Here is an 18149-nt window from a genome sequence, read left to right as displayed (position 1 = left end):
CTGAAGTCTTGAGACTGAGTGACTGAGTAAGGGAGACAGGAGCGGAAGGAAGATGGCTCATACGGGAGATGCGTTAAGTTAGACGTCCGCAGACTTGTGCAACGGAGCCCGGGGATGTGTCACATAGGACTGAGTTAGTAACAGAGCTGTCGCCTCGCGGCTAGTTTTATAGCTTCAGCTTCCAAGAGGCATCTCACCAAAAAAAACCAAAATGTGCCCCTGCAACATTATAAATACATACACATGTACATATACACACGTACACACACACACACACACACACACACACACACACACATGCATGGCCACCAGTAAGCTACGAGGTACCTGGGCTATGTCAGCTGAAAGTAAGAGCCGACGCCCATTCATTCATGCAGCTGTTCGTTGAGAGCCTCCTGTGGGCCAGGCACCTCGCCTGGAGAGACAGGTGCGCGCATCCTGGGGGAGCTCGAGGGGAAGCAGTGTGGCCCCGGGGGCCGCTGGATGCTCCAGCAGCTCCGTACCCGTTAGCTTTGCGACCCCAGGCAACTTACTTCCTCTCCACGTCTTCGGTTTCTCGTATAGAAAATGAGGAATAATAATAACATCTGCCTCGTCACATTTTTATGAGGATTGAAAGTATTCTTTTTATTGGAGTATAGTTGATTTACAATGTTGTATTAGTTTCAGGTGCACAGCGAAGTGATTCAGTTATATATTCTTTTTTAGATTCTTTTCTTATTGTAGGTTATTGCAAGATATTGAGTAGAGTTCCCTGTGCTGTACAGTAGGTCCTTGTTGTTTATCTATTTTATATATAGTGGTGTGTATATGTTAATCCCAAACTCCTAATTTATCCCTCCACCCCACCCCTGGCTAGCCCCTTTTGGTAATCATAAGTTTGTTTTCTATGTCTGTGGGTCTATTTCTGTTTTGTAAATAAGTTCATTTGTATCATTTTTTTAGATTCCACATACAAGCGATATCATATGATATTTGTCTTTCTCTGTCTGACTTCACTTAGTATGATAATCTCTAGGTCCATCCATGTTGCTGCAAATGGCATTATTTCATTCTTTTTTATGGCTACTATTCCGTTGTATACATGTACCACATCTTCTTTATCCATTCATCTGTCGATGGACACTTAGCTTGCTTCCATGTCTATTTACATGGCTATTGTAAATAGTGATGCAGTGACCACTGGGGTGCATGTATCTTTTCAAACTAGAGTCTTCTCCAGATATAAGCCCAGGAGTAGGATTTCTGGGTCATATGGTAGTTCTATTTTTAGTTCTTTAAGGAACCCCCATACTGTTCTCTATAGTGGCTGTTTCAATTTACATTCCCACCAGCAGTGTAGGAGGGTTCCCTTTTCTCCACACCCTCTCCAGCATTTATGATTTGTAACCTTTTTAATGATGGCCATTCTGACTGGTGTGAGGTGATACCTCATTGTAGTTTTGATTTGCATTTCTCTAATAATTAGCGATATTGAGCATCTTTTCATGTGCCTGTTGGCTATCTGTATGTCTTCTAAAAGTTAGTATTTATAAGACGTTTAGGACAGAGCAGCGTGTTTAAAGGCCCCGTGGCCAGAAGGAGGCTGGCAGGAGACGGGTGTGACGGAACAGAGGCGGGGCGGAGGGTGGAGATTCAGCTGCAGGTAGAAGTAGGGGCTGGTCCATGGAAAGCGTTTAGGAGTTTTGGTTTTTGCTCCAAGTAATGGGAAGCTGTTGGAGGGTTTAAGAGTGTGTGTGTGTGTGTGTGTGTGTGTGTGTGTGTGTGTGTGTACACAGCGTGTTGAGCAAAAGAAGCCAGAAACAAAAGAGTATGTGCCACATGCCTCCATCGTTGTGGTCGAGTCTCAGACGGGAAGCATCGGTGATGACAGAGCTCAGAAGAGAGGTTATGTCAGTGGAGGCAGCAGGCGGAGAGTTCTCTGCGGTGGGCCCGGGGGAGCCCCCTGAGGCCTGGAGACCACCACCTTGGTGGCCGTGGTTAAACAGGTAGATGCGTACGTAAAAACTTAGGCTGTGGCTGAAGATTAGTGTACTTTGTGCACTTAACTGTATGCATTTAATACCTCAACGTAAAAAAAGAAAAATGGTGAGTGACGAGGGTGCAGGGGTGCATGCCCGACCCAGTTCGTGGGCTCTTTCAGTCACCCGGAACAGAAACTGGAAACAGTGACAAGGTTTCAATGAGCTACTTCACATCAAGCGCTTAGAAGGGCTGCGCACGGTAGGCTCTGAGTAACTGTTAGCTGTTATCTAATGGGACCGGGCTGGGGAATGAAGACCTGAGTTAAGTTAGATGTGGGGAGTGTATAGTGCCTGTCAGTCGTCCAGAGAGAGAGTTGGGTGGGGCGTTGCTCTGGTCCCAGAGCTCAGGGAAGGTCAGCAGCGAGGACAGAAGCGAATCGCTGGTCATCTGTTGCCAGGACGGCTCTAACCGCCTGGGCTGTGAGCTGTCCTCGGGACCTGATGGCCCGGTGGGGAGGACGAGCCCAGACAGGGGAGGGGCCCGGGGAGAAAACCAGGGGTGACGGGTCCCAGGGCCAAGGGGACATGACACGAGGTTCAGAGCAGGGAGGGGACGTCTCCAAGTGTCGAAAGCTGCTGAGAATGCAGCCAGGATGAAGGCGTCTTCTGCCACTGTTCTGAGCACCTTACCTCCATGGCCGTGGCTCCCGCCCTGTCCCCACCCCCGGGGCAGCCCTGGAATCGCCCAGGCTGCACAGACTGAAGCTCAGGGTCGAGCCGTCAGTGGCAGAGAAGGATCTGACTGGGGGGAGCGTCCTTGTTTTATCCCCGTCGTCTTCCTCCCACCACGAGCCCGGGCGCCACTCCAGTGGGGACCTGGGAATCGGGGTCCCGGGCCCCTTGTTCCGCACGCATTTATCTTACTCAGATGCAGTCCCGTGCACCTGCCTTGCTCTGCTTACCAGTCAGATAAAAAAGGTGGACTCGAATAATCCTTTTCGTGTTGGAGTCTTCCATTGTAAATGTGAGCAGCTTTGAGAAGTGTGCTACTTGTAGACGTTACTGCAACTGTGCTTCTTACACTGAGATCTGTGCCGGATGTTTCTCGTGTTTGTTATGTTTACTTACTGAGAAGTAATTTAAAACATGTTAATAGTAAAACAAGCAGATATATTACAGGGCAGAACAACTACATACGAGAGCCTACAGGAAAATTACTCTACAAGGGCTTCTCTGTGCTCTGCTGTCACAGGGTTTGGGGAACACTAGCCCGGGTGAAATGAAACTAAGAAATTGTTCGTTACAATTAGGTGTGTTTACTCATGGGTTTTGACCTTTTTCTTAACCCTTTCAAACCGTCTTCTGGTTACTGGTTAGAACACACTGTCTTCACGTACCCTAAATCTTCTGTGTCCCAACGCTCCCAGAGTTTAGGGTCAAGGCTCACGGTACGCAGTTAGCTGGTCTCTACAGCCTTACTAGTTTAGCGTTTGGCCAAAGCCATAATCTTCCTTAAATCAGATTCCGCTCAGTGATGACAAAACTAACCAGAGAGGGGAAAGCTCCTACTTTCCTTCTTTCCAGCTCCCTGGTTTAAGACTGTCTTCTTTCCTCATGATAAAAGACAAAAAACAAAAAACTAACATCATCTGCTTAGAAAATACAGCCCTCTAAGACCATTTCCAGCTGAAGGAAGGATTTTTATCAGCTTCCCCGTGGGTCTCGCCAGCCCGGAATCAGCAAACCCATTTCTTATGTTCCTGGGGTCATTTAAGATATCTCTTAGCCCATTTCCCCAAATCTGAGAACATGAGGCATGGGTTTTTCTTACAAAAACCCTTTCTAGGCCTCTTTAAAAGTGTTTCACTAACAGTGTTACAAATTACAACATCCAAACCTCAAACTTCTGAACTTCCAACTAAAGCAGGAAACGATCCCATCCCCTCACGGCTCTGCTGTCCCCTCCGTTCAGGTGGCTCCTGGGCCGGCTCTCCAGTTGTGAGCTACCTTCCAGAACCATCCTCCCACCCCCCCAACGTGGTGACGCGCTGCCCCGTCCGATTCCGCGTACCTAGAACCGAGCCCGCAACCTCCCGCCGGCTCCCCGGTGCCGGCCCAGTTCTCCCAGTGGAATCACAGCCCTTAGGATCGCCCGACCAGAGAATTAATCAGGAGCTCCCCTTTCCTCTGCGATCCTCTGCACGCTGCGATCGATAGTTCTTGTCTCCTAAGATCTACCTTAGAGCCACTGCCTTCTCTGCTCCGTCTGCGACGTTTCATCCAGACCCTCACCCACTCTGCACCTTCCGCACCAGAACCTGCCCTTTTTTAACATCTTTATTGGAGTACAATTGCTTTACAGTGGTGTGTTCGTTTCTGCTGTATAACAAAGTGAATCAGCTATATGTATACATACATCCCCATATCTCCTCCCTCTTGTGTCTCCCTCCCGCCCTCCCTATCCCACCCCTCTAGGTGGTCACAAAGCACCGAGCTGATCCCCCCGTGCTATGCGGCTGCTTCCCACTAGCTATCTATTTTACAGTTGGTAGTGTATATATGTCCATGCCACTCTCTCACTTGGTCCCAGCTTACCCTTCCCCCTCCCCGTGTCCTCAAGTCCATTCTCTACGTCTGCATCTTTATTCCTGTCCTGCCCCTAGGTTCATCAGAACCATTTTTTTTTTTTAGATTCCATATATATGTGTTAGCATAGGGTATTTGTTTTTCTCTTTCTGATTTACTTCACTCTGTATGACAGTCTCTAGGTCCATCCACCTCACTACAAATAACTCAGTTTCGTTCCTTTTTATGGCTGAGTAATATTCCATTGTATATATGTGCCACATCTTCTTTATCCATTCATCTGTCGATGGACACTTAGGTTGCTTCCATGTCCTGGCTATTGTAAACAGAGCTGCAACGAACATTGTGGTAGGTGACTCTTTTTGAATGATGGTTTTCTCAGGGTATATGCCCAGTAGTGGGATTGCGGGGTCGTATGGTAGTTCTGTTTTTAGAAGAACCTGCCCTTTCTGCCACATCCTCTGCAGATTCTATCCCGGACTCCTAGACCACCGTCTCCCCCAGCGGAGGATCTGCTCCAGCAGCCCCGGCCCGTCCTCTGCTCCGCTGCCCACCCCCCTGCCCACCGTGTCTCCCTCTTCCCCACCCCTGAGGTGCTCGGTCTCCTCTCGGTGCTTCTCCATTTCCTGCTGCTTCAGGCTGGCTGAAGGCCCTGCCGCCCGGTGGGACTCTCTCCAGGCTCCCGCCCACCCTGAGCGCTACCCTTGTTCGGAATCCTCTTTGTCTGGTCACTGCTGCCCTGATCCCCCCGGGGGGTAAGTTTGGCTTCCCTAACTGGAGTGGCAAGCGAGTCTAACTTAGAAGCAGGGAGACCCGTTCCGCGGCGTTGGTCCAGGTAAGAGGTGGCGTTGGCCGGTCTTGGAGCAGAGGGCACGGCACCGAGAACGCCCTGGTCCGCGTGTATTTGGAGGTTTCCCCACAGCGCGATGGGAGGTGGGAGGAGTCACGGCGACCTCACGCTTCGGGCCTGGGCGCCTGGAAGGATGGCCCGGCCAAAGCTGAGCTGGAGAAGGCGCAGGTGGAGGCCCGAGGGAGGGGGTGAGGCCAGGACGGGGTCTGCGGCGTGCAGGTGCCCCGAAGAGAAGGCAGCCGGGCCTGGGGTCTGCAGGGAAGCGGCTGCTCGAGTCACCGAGGGTCGGGTGAGCGCGGGGAGGGAAGGACCAAGCCCTGAGCCCGGCCCTTGCTGTGGAGCGTCGGGACGGAGGCAGAGACCCAGCGCGGCAGCCGCCGCCGGGGAAGCGGGCGGAAACCCAGGGCGTGTCGTGTCCCGGAAGCGACCGAACGAGCGGCCTCGGGGTCCCCGTCCGGATGGCGGCACGAGGTCCTGGGGAGGAGACAGCTTCGCGGCTGGCGCGAGCAGGAGGGGCTCGGCGAGGACAGAGCAAGGAGAGAGGCAGGCGGTGTGGACCACGCGCCGCGGGGCCGGGGGCGTGGAGGACAGGGAGGGAGGGATGCGGCAGGACGACAGGGAGCGGGGCCTCGGCCTGGAGGGGCCGCCGGGGGCCTTGGGATCGCTCAGGAGGGCCGGCCCGTCCGCGGGGCCAGGTGCAGCAGGGAAGCCGCAGACGTCCGGCATGACGTCCCCACCCCGGGCCGCGGTGCGCGCCGGCCAGGAGCGGGGCGGGAGGGAAGGGACAGCGGCAGCGGCCGCACTGAGGGGCGGCTGGCCCCCGGCTACGCTGCTGCAGGGCAGGGCCAGCTGGCGCCTGGGGTTAACCCGGGCTGCGCTTCGACCGCGCTTGGGGTGAAGGCTGGCGTCACGGGGGCTAATTACGGCCACTGACCACGGACATTGAGCCTTGGGTCGGGGGGGAGAGGGCACCACGGGGGTGACCGTGAGAAGCAGTGGCTGCCGGAAGGACGGGGGCGTGCGCCTGGGAGGGAGGAGAGTCTGCAGCTCCCGGGGCTGAGGCTCGGGTGAGGGGCCGTGGACAAGGTCACCAGGAAAGAGGGGTCCTAGGAACTGAGAGGACAGGAGCGGTGATGGAGGTGACAGGGAGCCCGGAAACAAAAGGTCAGAAGTGAGAGGTTCTGGGCTGGGGAGGGGGGTCTGGACGCTGCAGAGAGAAGGACAGGTTTACATGGAAAACTGTGGGGATTTAAGCAGCATTTTAGGGATCATTATCTTTTCCTCATTTGAAGACCTTGTCTTTATTTTTATGGGATTTAGGCAAATATCAGAATTGTTAAAGGTGTGGTCCATTTGTTTCTTTAGCTTTTCAAAAATTTCCCAGGACCACAGACGTCATTTGTTCTTTCTCTCTGGCACAGGCAGCTCACTTTACCCGTGATCTATTCAGTCCCCCTAATGCGGTCAAGTGTAGGCACTGACTTTTTTTTTTTTTTTTTTTTTGGCTGCATTGGGTCTTTGTTGCGGTGCGTGGGCTTCTCACTGCGATGGCTTCTCTTGTTCCAGAGCACGGGCTCTAGACACGTGGGCTTCAGTAGTTGTGGCACGAGGGCTCAGTATTTGTGGCTTGCAGGCTCTAGAGCACAGGCTCAGTAGTTGTGGCACACGGGCTTAGTTGCTCTGCGGCATGTGGGATATTCCCGGGCCAGGGCTCGAACCCGTGTCCCCTGCATTGGCAGGCGGATTCTCAACCACTGCACCACCAGGGAAGCCCGGCACTGACATTTTTAGAAGGTGAAGCTTCTAACTATATTTTGTGTTTCCAAACAGTTGCCTTTGGGTGTACCTTTTTCTACTTTGAAACAGCACTAGGATCTGTTTTCTGAGATGTGTCCTCCAGAGCTAGCTGTTTCACTGGGGCCGATTGCCTGGGGGAGTTACAATAAGAGCCACTCAGGTCACTGTTTCAGAGATTTGCCTTCTCGGTGGGTGTCAGAGAGGAGCCCCATGTGTTCCCATGGTCTCGTGCCGCCTCCCCTCTCCGCCCCCCCCCCCAGGAGGGGAAGACCAGCTTCTCACACTGGAGGGTCTGCAGGGAGGAGCGGGGCACTCTGACAGCCCCTGCAGTTGGTCCAGTGCCAGCTGCGGCCCCGGGGTACCTCCTTCCGGGCAAGGCCAGCAAGCTCACTGCACCGCAGGTCTAAGGCCCAGGTGTCCAGTCAGCTTTATGAATGATGAAAGTGGGTTTGACCTCTGTTAGACACCTGCGTCTGTCTCCCGGCTGGTATTGAACCCGTGGGGAAAGAGAGGCATTATTTATTGGAACCTTTAGAACCGCAACAGCTGAGCTTCCCTACAAACGTGTGCACCTAACCCCACATAGTAATAGGAAGCTTGAAACAGGTTCATTGCATCTAGAATCCATGCCCTTCCCGCTCCCCGTGCCCTGCCCGACTTCATTTCTTGCTGAAATCACTGCAGTCCTTTCCTTGGAGTCTTCTGTCTCTGACCTCAGCCCCTCTGTACCGTCTGCAGCATGATCTTCCTAACATCTGGATTTCGTGCCCCGATCTGCCCACGGTTCTCATGGCTCCCCATGAACTAGATGTCAGGCAGTAGAATCACGGTCCGTCTGGTGCCTGCTTACTCAGCCTCATCACCTGGGTACACACTTACAGGCTTGCTTTTAACAGTGAACTTTTGTCATGGTGGCCCCCGCCAGGCCCTTGGTCCCACGCACTTCACCCCCAGTGATCTGAAGCTGTTGGTGCCAGCGTGTGCGATCCCAGACACCCCCGCCCCACGCGCCCCTCCCTGAGCAAATATCCTCCTGTCCCATCTCCAAATCACATGCCGCCTCCGGGAAGCCTGCCCGGCTCTCGTTTCCCATCCCACGAGGTGACGTGTCCTGTCCTGCTGTGATTTCTAGGATGTCCTGGGGAAGCAGACACTGTGTCCTTGCGTTGCTGTATCCTGGTAACGTAGCCTGACACTCAGACAAAGGAATAAACAGGTTACGTCGTGGACCCAGCCCTGATGGTAGGATAGCGGGTGGCGGTTCCAGGATTTTGTACCTTAGGCAGTGCAGGCAAGCTCTGCTGTGACGTCAGATAAGGAACTTCGTCTCCTGGGCCTCGGGTTCCTCGTCTGTGAAGGCGAGCCGCGCCGTGGCTGAGGCCATCTCCAGGATCCTTCCCGGCACTCGTGGTCCCTGCTGTCGTCTGTGACAGCCCCCCAGCCAGAAGGTACCCAGCTGAGCTAAAGCGTCCACCGTGGCTTGTGGTCTGCCTCTGCCCCCTGTCTCCTCCCGGGCCCTCTCATGGGCATCTCTGGGCTCAGCAATAAAGTGCAAGGCCACGTGGGACACGGGTGCAGCTGTCCTCACAGCGAGGGGACACTTCACGAGCTCAGCCTCCTACCTGGACCCTGCGACGGGGCCTGGCACTGCGTGTGGTGGGTGAGCCACGTCTTCTGGGGTGGGCATCTTCAGCTATCTTAACTACGTAGTCACCTTTTTATTATTGGAAAGTACAAAGGAAAAGATTGTAGAATCACCCTCCCATGTGACGCGTCTCCTCCGGCGGGCACCCTTCTTCTGCCTGGCTCACCCCGTTCCTCCTTGACTCTGCTGTGTTCACAAGGGTTCTCGAGGACCAGAACCAGTCGGAGAGACAGATACACACACAGAGATCGCAGGAGGAGATTGATTATAGGGGTGGGCTCGCACGATTCCGGGGCTGAGAACTCGCAGGACCTGCTGTCTGCAGCCCAGAGAACCAGGAAGGTTCAGCCCAGGTCCGAAGGCCCAATGCCAGGAGCTCCGATGGCCCAGCTCAAGCAGAGAGAACAAATTCGCCCTTCCCTTGCCTTTTTGTTCTATTTAGACCCTCAAAGGCTTGGAAGTTTCAGAGACACCCTCACATACACACCCAGAAATCATGTTTCACCAGCCCTCTGGGCATCCCTGAGGCCTCCTCCCCCACCAAGCTGACACATTAACTATCACATCAGTCACGCGTTTTCTCTCCCTCGAAACCTCTGCAGCTACAGCAGCTACAAATGCCCTATCGACTGTCGTCACTGCGAGCCTGGCCTCTCTGCACCACTACGATTATGGCCACTGGTATGTGCTGAGTTCCAGTAAGTGGACCAGTCTGCGCTTGATAGGATTTTAGAGCAGTGCCCTTCAGAAAAGCCTCCACAGAGGAAGCACTTCAATTGTCCTTGAAAGAAAAATGGGATGTAGACAAACATAATGCTAAAAAAGTATACTTTTTAACTGTTATTCTGTCTTTTAAGTTAACCGTAAAAATTGGGTCTTTTTGGTGTACAGATAAGTTTTAACATACATAGATTTGTATAACCACCCTAACTAAGCACAGGGAATTGAAGAACACCCAGGCACAAATTAGAGAGTTCTGTGGTCTATTTGGCCAATCGGAACCACACCCCATGGTGCGGTGTCAGCCCCATCCTTATGTTATGGTTGCTAGAATGTGGGAGAGTGCGTCTTAGCTCTGAAGAGGTGTGGCATCATTTCACAGATGGGTATTCCTGTCCCTCTGTTGCCACAAGGAGCAGAGATCATGTGAAGTTCTGGGAAGGGCCAGGGCTTTGGGGCCTGACCCCTCAGTTCTGTGGTGTGTGATCTCAGGCAAAACAGAAAAAGCCAATCTCGCTGAGCTGCGGGTCCCACACACGGGAAATAGTTTGCCAGAAGAATTCCACAGTGAAGGATGTGTACCTCCTTTTCCCCATACGGCTCGTCACTACCTGCGGAAACTAACACGCAAGGTGCGCTCTACCCAGAGGGAAAAGCAGAATCGCTAGTGACCTCTAACACCCACGTCCGGAGTAAATGAACCGTCAACACCCTCCCCTGTTTGGGGCTCAGGGTGGGGATACGTCTGGGTCGGGGATGAATACCCGGGGGTCACTGAAGCTAGAAGCACAGGGTTGGCAGGGGGCGGTTCCGCTCAGCTTTGCTCTGTAAACAGCGTGGTCCCCCTTGACTGACTTCTACGTGAACAGGCTGGAAGGTTCTGAGCTAACCTATTAAGTCAGTATAGCTTTTTTAATGAAGACACAAATGCAAAGGCCACATTTTATAAAGCAGAGCCAGTGGCTCTTTGGCCTTAACTGAGACCCTTTAGTAGTAGCCCTGATCCTCTACAACCAAGGGTTCAAATGAAGATCTCACGACAGAGAGAGATTTCTGCCTCCTACCAGCTGCCTCCTTGTCATACATGTACACATGCATCCACACACACATCTGTGTAATGATCATCTTATGCCGCCATTCACAGAGAAAAGTGGCAACTCCACCCCAAATTCACCCAGACTACTGACCTGTCCTGTTATGTTGGAGGCTCCTTTAGTCCAGAGCTGTCAGTAAATTCCACTTAATCCTCTTTTCTTCCATGATCTCCTTTAAACAAGCATCCTGGGCTCTGGAGGGAAAAAGTTGCGCTTCACTGGAAAACTGTACTTCTTAGACCACGCACCCTACACCCCATCCCCAGGTTATCTGATTCCAGCTTTCATTGCCTTTGAGCTGTTTCACAACCCTAGGCCGTAAAGGCCTACTGGCAGTGCACACGATTCTTATCTGTGGGCTAGAAGTCAATTCTGTCTGGTGAAGGGAATATCGCCCTACCCCACGGAAAAGCCAATATTTTGGTCCGTTTGCAACTTCATTTCAGTATTTCTAATCTATAAATGTGTTATCTGTTTCTCCTTTGAACCAGTATAGCGTCTGTCAGAGTTAAATAAAATGAACACATCTTAAATGTTCATTTTACAGATATGAGTTATGATTTTTTTAAATTGTCTTTTAATCCTTTTTAGCCAGAACCTTCTAAGTCAACATGGATAAACCTGGTTATCTCTGAGGTCACCTTAGAGGAAAGCAATAACACACCACCATCCACCACCCTGTAATAATGCCCACATGCCCCACCCACACTCCTTTTTCTGGCAGTTGGTGGCAGGGGTGTGTGTGTCGAAAAGTTTGAAATGAAATTAGGATTTAGAGCAAGTGGCCATGGATTGTCGTACCAAAAGGCTTGCAGTGAAAGCAGGCCTGTCGGGGGGAAGCTGGATCGAGGCACATGTCAGAGAGCATGTAGAGCTTTCTCGGCCACTCTGTTAACCTCTGCTGCTTGCAGCCTCACAATTCTCATTTTTTACAACGTACCCGTGGGGACAGAACGATGCTTTGCTAGACAGGAGAGTTGACTGCCTCAGTCAGAACCCTTAAGGCAATGTCAAGGGCAGTAGCAAAGCAATTTTATGATCTGTGCCTTCAGAGCAGAGTGTGGGCTCCAGGGTGAGGCTGCACTGGTACATCTGAGGCCCATCAATCACGAGGACCCAGGAAGCAAAAGCGCGGGGACTGAGGACAATAAAGGAAGTATTGGGGGAGTATCCCATACTTAAACTCATTTCAGTAAGCGGAAGGTTTTAACTAAAGCTCAGCAATAAGAAGAATCAGGTGTCCTATTATATTTATAAAAAACCTTGCCAATCATCTGTTTCTATGGCAATGAACTCCTATACACACATGTCCTTATATACATCAGGGAGTGTATTTGGAGGATAAATTCCCAAATTTAATTTTAAGTAAACTAAATCTTGATTAAACTTCCCCAGAAATTATTTTACTTAGGATTGGAAAGTCAGCATGCACCTAGTCTCAATTATTTTGAGTGAAGAATCAGATCCTTGTAATTCTTTGCTTCCTCTGATTCCAAGCTGAATAAATAAATAAAGGGAAGCATTTTCATTTATTGACTTTTGCAGTACGTGCTTTAAACTGAGGTCAGGGACTGCGTCTTAATCAGCTTTGCTTCCTGGCACTTTGCACGTGCCTGGTAGACAGTAAGTGTTCAATAAATGTGGGCGGGAGAAGAAGGAAGCATCAAATTAGCTTCCGAAGTCACATTCTAAACATGAGAAAGGCTCACTTACGTCCTTTCTGCTGGATTAAAAACAGGTTGAGTTACTGCTTTTCTGTATACCAAGATATATCCTTGATTAAGAAAAACTGTATCCCAAGTACGTGTGTGCGTTGTACAGAATTTAGAAAAATACACAGCAAACTCTCACCTCTGGTAAGGGGCAGGGTCGTGAGAACTGCAGCATTTGGTTGCTTGGGCTTCTGCAAATAAAAACCTCAACAAAGAGTAGCTTAAAAATCAAGATTTTTTTTTTCCTGACATTAAAAGGACAAAAGGAGGACAATTCCCGGTTTGGTCAGGCCAGTGACTTAGAAGCATTTGTTACCTAGGATGCAGGCCTTCCCCTCTTCCCACTTGGTTGTTCTCAGGGTGTCCGGGGTCCTCGGGTGGCTTCAGGAATTCTGGGTGTCCTTTGTCGACAGGACAAAGTTGCTTATGTTAGTAGATGAGGAAAAACTGCCCCCAGCAGGCTCACTCTCAGGTCCTGTTGGCTGGGATCGGGTCCAGCCCACGCTTGACCCTGTCCTTCGAAAGGGGATCCCTGTGGTTGGCTTGGACCCAGCCAGGGTCTTCCCCTTGGGCTGGGAAGGGACCCCTATCTTGAACACATGGCCCTGCAGAAGTCAGCACCCAAAAAACCACCACGCATTGCCGTTAAGGAGGAGAAGACAGGAGTGGATTTGAGTAACAGAAAGCCCAGGAACACTCACCTTACTGTATTCCTTTCTGTATTGTTTCAGTTATCAACTTCTGCAGCTAGTTTTTAGGACGTGTGACTACATCCAACTTTAGTAAGATTCTTGATCCCCAGCTTCAGGGCAGGGTGGCCCAGTGATGCACTGAGTTTACGGATTGTGGGTTTTTCCTTGCAGCTCGAGTCGCGTTTAACCAGGGCAAATCTCTTCTGCCTCAGTGTCTTCATCTGCAAAAATTAAAGGAATAACCCTTTCCATTCCCTGCGTCTCAGGGATGTTGGGAGTAACTGACAGCGTGAACGAAGGTACCCCACGGGGAGAATGGTCATTTGTCCTGTTAGGTACCCAAGTCGAAGGGAAGCTGTGAAATGTGAAATGTATCAAAGCTTATGGCGAAATTCAAGGCTGGGGTGAGAAGAGAATGAGTCCACGGCCTTGTTTAGCAAATCAGTCCCACTGATGTTGCAGTGGGGTTTTGGGGGGTTTTGTTGTTGCCGGTGTCGCTATTACAGTAGGATCGGCTTCTTCAAAAGGAAAGGAGCGTGAAAACCTAGTAGGGCGACAGTTCCTTCTTTCTCGGACTTTGTCGGAGTGAAGGACTGAGGAACACCTTCTTCACTGCCTGCCCCCCCGGGGTCACCCCTCTCCCGTGCTAGCCACCCACTGTCCTCTGGGTAACGGGCGGCCCCTCCACCCGCGCCCCCGGGCCCCTCCTCTGAGAGGCACCCCTTCATCTCTTTTCCCACAGGCCTCCCGTCAAAATCCTTAATTTCTCTGAGTCGCTGACCTCAGATGTTCGGTTCTGTCCTCGGGGAAACCTGCGGGTTAAAGCCCTCAGGTGTGGATGGCGGATAAGCGTCAACATGTCCCAGAGGGCATCTGCACACAGAGAAGTCTTTGTGAACCTGGAGTAGTGGCATGAGCGTTTACAACAGCGGGGCCTCCCTCCCCGCTGTCCCTCGGGCCAACTGGCCGACGTGACTTTATCAGCACGGCAGGGCGGGCAGTTTAGGGCCCGTGTCTCTGAGCCCCGTCCCAAGGTCCCCACACACTCCCCTCCCCCTCCGTCAGGATGCATCCCTCCCCAACCTGGCCTATCAGGGCTCAGCGAGGACTCCTGCTCTGTGCTTTGCCATTTACACCCTTGACACCACGAGGCTGGATTTACAGCCCTTCGGGGCTGTGGCGTCACTTGCTCCGGGAACCCTGAGCCCGGGACGAAGATGCCGTCCTGGTGCCGAGGGCACTTGTGTCCGGCGACGCCCCTGCCTCCACGTTCCTCTGGGTTACTCAGAACGCAGAGGCCGTTCTCCTCCCTCAGTTGAACAGTTGATTACTTTTCAATAATTCGGCTTAGAATTTGTAGTAATTCAAAGGCCTACACATTTTTTTTTTTTCCTATACATTTGTTTGCTTGGAGTTCTGCCTGTAGGCTGCTTCAGAAAATGTCACTGCTCGTCATCCGTCGTTATCATTAAACGGCATCGTCTCCCCTGGATCCTCAGAATTCACTGAGAGTGTGCAACCTCACCTTCAGTTTGTTCTTTTTCTGAAAAAGGACGTGAGCCTTGCAGTCGGCCTGTTGTGAACGGTGAATTGGTTTGGAGTAACCCTCCCCCGGCCTTTGCCCACAGCTCTGCCGCCAGGAGCGCCTCTCGTCCGCCAGGCGGTCCCGGGGAGCCCTGTTTGCCCATCAGCCGGCCACATTCATCACCCCGGCCAGCGGCCTGCCCAGAGCCAAGCTGGGGGAGCTGGTCGTGCTGTGTGGGGTTCGGGTCACGCACGTCCCTCACCAGGCCAGCGTCTTCGTCGGACCCGTCCCAGGAAGGAAGAAGGCGACAGTCACGTACCTGTCGGAAAGGTGGATCTTAGGTGGGAACCCACGCACAGGACGACCCTGTGTCCTGGGGGGGCTCGGGGGTGACAGGGAGGTCCTTGTGATTGCAGTAGCCATGGGGGGTCCCCTTCAGAGCCTCTGTTGTGTGTTCCTGGCCACTGGAACAGGTTTCAGAGGGGAGCATCAGGCCCATGCCCCCTTGCACGCAGCCCAGGGGCCTCTGCCAATATCTCAGTGTCCACGCATCTGCCTTAACAGAGTCCTGTAAAAAGAAACAGACGCTCCTGTGACTTTCATCTGTCACAAGCCCACCTAGACATTCCTGCTTCTTACTGTCAGCCCAGGTGCAGTTCGCGGGGACAAAGGAAATCCTACTAGACTTGTGCCACTTGACCTCCCTGCTCGTGTGAAAGACCCGCTCGACCCCGAGCTCCCAGCCGTGAGGCCACGGCACCGGCCTGGCCGCCCCCAGCTCCTGGGTCCTCCCCCCGCGTGCCTGCCTCGCTCTGCGTCCCGGGTCTCGGCCAGCGCCGGCTGCCAGGACCCGCCACTGTCCCTCCCTTTCAGGCACTTCTCCGGATACTCGTTTGTCCGCGCGCTCAAAGTGGTACGTTTTAGCGCAAAAGGACTGGGGCTTTTATTTCTAAAAGCAAGTGTGGTGTAAATGTGACGTGTGTGTCTGGCGTCAATTCCGCTACGTTGTGCAAAACACCCCCCTCGAGCCTGCAGGGGAGGAGGTGGTGCCATCTGAGGTCCTGGGGGTTCGGGCTTCAACCTGTGGGCTTTGGGGGACACAGTTCAACCCGTGACATTGAGTGAGCCCTGTTTCGGCACTTTGGGCCAAGATCCTTACTTCTAAAGTGTACTCCCTCTCCGTCTCTGCCTAGGTTTCTTTTCCAATCTTCCTATTTGCTTTCCTTGTCTCTAAATCCCAAACTTCTGGCTTTTCTCACCCCTGCCGAGACATTATCCTTTGACACATTAGCAGAGACCATGTTTGCCCAGGTTGCATTCGTTTATAATAACCACATTTTATGAATATCTTTTAAGTGACAGATGGTCATCCTTTGATATATTTTTAAAGTATGACAATCAAAAGTCATTTTTTTACTTTCTGGGGCAGAGTAATTTATCTTTTGCCTGGAAACTAATTTCAAAATACCTATGGTTTTAGCTACAGTCTAGAAGCCAAGAGAGGCTGTTTACTCTTTTCTAAATGCCAAGAATATAACCTTCAAAACATCCAATGTTCTGAAACAGAAGTTCTGGTTTTGGTTTTTAGAAAAGTGCATGTATCAAAATGACACCGACTAGAGACCAGAATTGTGCTTTAAAAAAGGAGCCTCATTCAGCTAACGGAACTGTGCACATGATTGATATCAACAACTAGTCTTTCCAAAGTCTGCAGTCGTGCACCGTGCGGAGGGCCGAAGCCTAGGTCTGCACTCTTATTATTTCCAGGTTGGGGAACTCAGCCGGCCCCTTCCTGGCCCTGGGCATTTCTGTGCACGGATTGTGCACAAGTCAGCTGTCTGCCTGGTTCCTCCTGGGGTCTGGCCACTTGGCGCCCCTGCTGGTGGGGTTTCAGGCGGCGAAGCCCAGGGTTGCAATTTCCACAGGGCCCCTTTGGAGTTCTTGAGTCTCAGAGCTGGAACTGCGGACCTAGGTTTTTGTTTCTTTCCTCTCCCATAACTCATGTCCTGTTTCTGATTTGTCATTGATCACACCATCTGCGTGCGCCCTTGGCAACTCCCAGGTACTGTGTGTCCTGGAATCCTCAGCTCTCGGCATGGTGAAGTGCTCACCTGTAACATCAGTCCCGCTGCCCCGTCTGCGCTGGGTCCTCCCCAGCCTTGTCGTGTGAATGTTAAATACTTGAAAAATACATGTTCTGTTAGTTTATATGCATCTCTTTCCGAATGGCGTTACGATACAATAGCTCCAGCTTTGTGCAGATGAAGGAGATTTCATTTTTCTGTCTCTACACATATGCACAGACCTACAAAACATACAATCTAGGGCATCACCTTTTCTGCCACTAGTTTACTCTCTGACCAGACGCAAGTCACCTGGGTCTCTCTGGACCTAATTTTACTTACTTCGTGTACAAGACAGAGTAGTAAACACAATGATCCGAGGAGACAACACTGGGGTGCGAAATCCCTCCCATCTGCAGGGGGCAGTGTCCAGGACCGCTGGGCAACGGGACCTACTGACATGTAAAATATCATTCCTGACCTTTTGCCAAAGCAGCATTTTCTCTCTTGGAGACTTTTATCCTTCCCATTAGCTTTCAGTACAAACACTTCCAGAGAATATTTTATTGTCAAAATGTGAAATTAAAATTAGCAATAAAACCACTTTTAAATTAAAATTAAAACCATGTTAAAGCACCAGTTTAAAAGTTATTTTGTGATAACTTATGAAAAGCAGTACTCAGAATTTATCAACTAGAGTTGTTCCAACTAGAATATCAGGTGCCGTGTGATGTCGAATCCCTGAGAGCTCGTTATTCTATTCAAACTGTTTTTAAAATCTTGAACGTAGCTTGGTGTGCCCACTTTCAGATTTGTAATTTACCTTCCAAAATAAAGGTTCTAGGATTTTTTAGTACCTTTACACTTATTCCTGTATTTTATGGGGTCTTTGTTTTTGCAGACCTAATAGAGTCATGGGGGATGGGCAAGCAGGAGACTTTTTTGGCCATTAGAAACTCCCCCTTGGCTGGGGGAAATATGGACACTTTCCCCAGGACCTCTGACATCCTAGCACTGTAATCTATCCGATAAAACTTTTATCCCTTCACTGTATCTTAAAAACAATGACCCAATGTTTTTGAATATTTTTTTAAAAAACTGTTAAATGATCATTCTCCCGCCTGGTGTTGCTGGCCTAGAACGGTGTGAACTTAAGAAGTCTCCCCTTAGGGTTCCACACGTGAAACTTAAGCCACGTCTTACTCACTCGCTCCGAGCAGAAGCTCACACACGCCGAGCTGCCTTCTAACGAAGCCACTGGACCAGTCCCGATTGTGTTCCCAAGTCATTCCCCAGAGTCTGTTTTCCCTGAAACAGCAGCAGACTTAGGCCAAGATTCTTGATGAATCATTCACGCAGGAGGAGGGACGGGGATTTTTGAGAAAGACCACACTTGCGGCGCTTGAATATGTATGAAAATAAACGGGAAAACAAAAGTCAAATTTCCGGCACCAGGAAGCAAAATGTTACCTTTACCTGATGTTGGTAAGACGTATTATAT

General features: G+C 51.2%; 1 protein-coding gene and 1 long non-coding RNA gene across 11 annotated transcripts in view; one reads left to right on the top strand and one right to left on the bottom strand.

Annotated features, from left to right (window-relative positions):
• Positions 1-18149, bottom strand: part of LOC118887735 — a 159156-nt gene that overhangs the window by 9673 nt on the left and 131334 nt on the right. For 2 of the 3 annotated variants that reach the window (XR_005018136.1, XR_005018137.1), the window contains 7 exons: positions 17856-18049; positions 16991-17100; positions 14437-15153; positions 13842-13933; positions 13070-13281; positions 12508-12769; positions 10750-10850 (listed from right to left, as the gene is read on the bottom strand). This is a non-coding gene — a long non-coding RNA (uncharacterized LOC118887735). The remainder of the gene's footprint in view (positions 1-10749; positions 10851-12507; positions 12770-13069; positions 13282-13841; positions 13934-14436; positions 15154-16990; positions 17101-17855; positions 18050-18149) is intronic. The other variant, XR_005018138.1, reaches the window with a different exon arrangement.
• Positions 1-18149, top strand: part of MCPH1 (microcephalin 1) — a 299005-nt gene that overhangs the window by 200458 nt on the left and 80398 nt on the right. The gene's annotated exons all lie outside the window — the stretch shown is intronic.

Source organism: Balaenoptera musculus, chromosome 21 (genome assembly GCF_009873245.2).
Source record: "Balaenoptera musculus isolate JJ_BM4_2016_0621 chromosome 21, mBalMus1.pri.v3, whole genome shotgun sequence".
Lineage (NCBI taxonomy): Eukaryota > Metazoa > Chordata > Mammalia > Artiodactyla > Balaenopteridae > Balaenoptera > Balaenoptera musculus.
The sequence above is the reverse complement of the archived record's forward strand: the minus strand, read 5'-3'. Positions and strand labels throughout refer to the sequence as shown.